At 39.6% G+C, this 4,226-nt stretch overlaps 1 protein-coding gene across 1 annotated transcript in view; it reads right to left on the bottom strand.

Annotated features, from left to right (window-relative positions):
• TSHR (thyroid stimulating hormone receptor) overlaps positions 1 to 4,226 on the bottom strand; it is a 155,319-nt gene that overhangs the window by 40,987 nt on the left and 110,106 nt on the right. The window lies entirely within an intron of this gene.

Genomic DNA, 4,226 nt, shown 5'->3' on the forward strand with positions numbered 1-4,226 from the left:
TGAGAATGAAGTACAAATGCACTTTACACAATTGATGTGTGTATGGATTGTGATAAGAGTTGTATGAGCCCCTAATAAAATGTTTTAAAAAAAAAGAAAAAAAATTTTGGAGAGCTAACTTATCTTTTGTACTTCTATTAGATCATCTCTACTAGATCATTTTGTGAATTTCTATCATTATTTGCGGAGAAAACATCTTGTTTGGAACAACTAAAGAGTGGAGCTCTTTCAAGCTGTGAAACCAACATTGATTCAGTATCCTCCTCACAGAGGTTTGTAATAGTTTGTGATGACTGGGTTAACGTGTAAATACAGAGCATGTATAAAGCCCCAAATGGCACCATTTTCTTAAGGAGCTTGAGAAAACCATGTAATCCTCAGGTTCTTTCTCTATCGAAGGAAATTCTAGACAAAAGAAGGTGATATTGAAAAAGCCTGCAGCTCACATCTGGCCCACTTTTGAATATTGTGTCTGGCGGCTTTGACCCTAGAAGGTCGGGGTTGCTATAGAGCCTGTATGGTCTGTAAAGCCTAATTGGCTTATTACAGCAGGGGTTGGGGTGGGGGAAAGTGCCAACCACTCCCACACGAGAATCCACTACCACAACAGTTGTCACTGAGTGGATTCCAAGCGATGACGATCCCATGGTTTCAAAGAGAAATGAGCGCCATAGGTTTTTCAATGCCTAGTTTTCAGCAGTACATAGCCAGGTAATTGTTCCAAGCTACCCAAAGGTTGTTTCAAATGACCAACCTTAGATTACCATCCCGGTGCTCAACCATTTGCACTACCCAGAGAATGTCTTTGATTTACTACCTGAAACCTTTTGGTAGTCTATATAGTATACAACGCTACTATTATTTAGATATGAAAACCCTTGACAAACTATAGGGTCCATAGTATAAGTTAGTATGGTTCATGGATATTCCCCTGGATATTCCCCTGAAAAACACTGTAGCTTTTCTATTCCCCCCAAAATTTACCGTCTTGGAAACCCACCAGGGCAGTTCTACTCTGTTCCACAGGGCCCCCACAAGTCAGAATTAACTCCATGACAGGGAGTTTGAGTTTTTGATCAAGTTGATTCCGATTCATATATGTTTTCTAAGACTGAAAGTCTTTATGGGCGTAGACAGCTTGATGAACCTCTCATGGGGGGGGGGGGGCTGGTGGCACTGTGGATTGGGCAATAAATTGTGCAAACTGAAAGGTCTGTGTTTCAAACCCAGTAGCTGCTCCACAGGAGAAAGATGATGCTGTATACACCCATAACGAAACTCTGCAGAGGGTCACTCAGAGATGAATCAGCTCTCTGGTAGTGGGTAGGTAACATTAATTTATCGCACTTTCCTGCCTCACTCACTGAGTGCCATTGAGTCAATGCTGACTCATAGTGACCCCCCTGTGAGGTTACAAGACTGCAACTGTTTGCAGGAGTACAAATCCCAGTCTTTCTTACGCTGAGCTGCTGGTGGTTTTGAACTGCTGACCACGTGGATTGCAGCTCAACTCACAACCACTACACCACCAGGACTCCCTTGCCTACCTCTTGATAATATAACAGAAGGTTCTTGATTGTCTGTTTCACTTTTTTTTTCATGACCTTTCTTGCCACTCATTTGGTATTCATCCCACCTGTGTTGAGGGCTGTATCACAAGGATTCACACCACCTTATTATACACGCACGTGTTTGGGAGAGACAAAGTAGGAAATGAGAATAAACAACTCGCATTTTTTCGCTGGAGAAAACTCGAAATATATCTTGATAGAGGCCAGGGAGGCTATATTAATGTCACAAAATCTGGAGAAAATATCACCTGAAGATATTTTGAAATTATATAGATATTACTAGGGTGATAGTATATTTTTTAGACTAGACTTCTAGCCAGAGAAGAACTGCCCCTGTTGGTTCGCAAGGCCCTACAGCTTCATGAGCGTCAGAAGCCTCATCTTTCTCCCAAGAAAAGAGTGGTGGTTTTAAAGTGCCTTTTTCTTTCTTTCTTTTTCAAACACTGCCTGACATGAGTTTTCAGACGTTTATTTTTGTTTTCCCTACCACGGCTTATCAAACCAGTGAAAAACAGCACTTGCCTATTATAAGACACTCGGAAATTATTGGGTAAGATAAAAATTCAAAAATAGATTTAGTTTGAAAAATCATTAAAGAAAAATAATTGAAACATCATTGAGGTTAAGAACACAGCCAGCTAAGTAAAATATCTAAAGAATAATGAGTAGATCCAACTGCCTTCATTTGAATTATTTAGCTTTCACCAACGATTATTTATGATGGATAATCATAATGATTATGATTATTTTTTGCAGTGCTCAACCGTTGGGCTATTTGTACCAACGGCCAACGCGCTAGAACAGCAGGAGTGTCTTGATGGTCTTCCGGTGGCTGGTTGGTTGCATGTGTACAAGTGGCACGTAGTACAAGCACATGCCTCTACTGGTTGCCCTGGATATCGCACGGAGGCTCCTGTAGACACTCAACAAATGTTTGCCCAATAGCCTTGTTTTTATGCAAGGAAGTGAGGAAGCAAGCTTATGAAATGAGGTTCTACAAACAGATTTCTAAATGCATTTTTATGTGACATTTATCTGTTGTGTTATAATCATACATGTATGTTTTAACCTTGATTATTGAACCGAACACTTTAAGGACAGGGTGTCCATCCTTTTATTTATTCGTGTAGATTTGTAATTTCAATAAACAACAGAGTGTTAAAAATATAGTAGGTACTCTCAAAACGTTCATGCTTTATTAGACCACTTGGGCTATTGACTTGATGACAGGCAACATGAAGAGGGAACAGAAAAACATATGCTCTGTATCAAAGGATACTTGAAAAGAAAAGACTAGCAACTTGGATACATTGAAAGAAATGACAAGTTCTTGAAATGGAAAGAAAGTAAACACTTTTTTAATATGGTTCTTAGCTCCTGTTGTGTTGGTGCCAACTCACACACTAGGGACAACGGCACAAACGCTGGCCAATTGCACCAGCCACATACTACTTACTGTGTTTGAGCCTAGTGTTGCACCTCCTCTCCTGGGGCAACCCATTTCCTCCTCGTTTTGATGGACCATCTAATTTACCAAGCATGATGTCCTTCTCCAAAGACTTGTCCCTTCTGATGACGTGCAGTGCAACGTACATGTGGCCACCCTCACCACCTTAGCTTCGCAGGAGCGTTTTCACTCTGTGCTGTCCAATACAAATTTGTGTGTTCTTCCGGCCGCCTGTGGTATATTAAATATCGCTCACTGACACCATCATGCAGACGTACCAACTCTTCTCTGGTCTTTCTTTTTCGTTGCCCAAATTTCACATGCATATGAGACCAATGGTAATGCAAGCGCTTGATTTGGAGTACCTTAACTCCCAAACTGAAGTTCTTGATTTTTAACATTTGAAGAGCTTTCCCCAAATGCAATTTGTCATTTCATGCCTTGACTGCTTCTTCCATCGGTATTTCTTCTGAAGGGGTTACTGTGGACCGTTTCTTTTTGATAAAATGACTCTGTATTCCTTCCCTCTTCTTTTGACATTTCGTTCAATTTCTTGGCCCATGGAATCCATCGATATGGCAAGATTCTTTCTGCTTGAGAAATTCCAAGCGTGCTCTTCTCTCTTCAATTTTCTAAGTCCAAAGCTTTGGACTTATTTTATTGTATTTCATTATAATACTTAACTTTGTCTTCTCTAGCTACTCTGAAATCTTTAGCTCAGCTCCTCTGTTCAGCTCATTTTCTCTATATTTTTTAGCTAGTCTACCTTTAAGATTTGTTAAGTGTCTCTTCTGACAGCAGTTTTCATCTCTTCCAACAACTGATCCTTCTTTGTTTCCATATTTCACATTTAAATCATATCAGATACAAGTGCGTCTTGTTTGCATGTTCAATCCAATTTCAGACTACAGAATTTGGTTTTAAAATATCTTCAATTTCTCCTTTGATATTAGTGGTTGGTGTGTAAATTTGAATAAAAAATCTTATTGACTGGTCCCTCTTGTAAGTGTATCAAGATCATGCTTTCACTAACAGCATTGCACATCACAATAGATCTGGAAATGTTCTTTCTGATGGTTGATATGATGCCGTTCTTTTTTAACTTGTAGTTACTGGCAAAGTAGATCATTGGATCATCCAATCAAAATGACCAATATCAGTCATTTTAACTCACCAATGTGTACAGTGTTGATCTTTATGCATTCCAT

The sequence above is a fragment of the Echinops telfairi genome, unplaced genomic scaffold (assembly GCF_000313985.2).
Source record: "Echinops telfairi isolate 266 unplaced genomic scaffold, ASM31398v2 ScPeMD7_18;HRSCAF=68, whole genome shotgun sequence".
Lineage (NCBI taxonomy): Eukaryota > Metazoa > Chordata > Mammalia > Afrosoricida > Tenrecidae > Echinops > Echinops telfairi.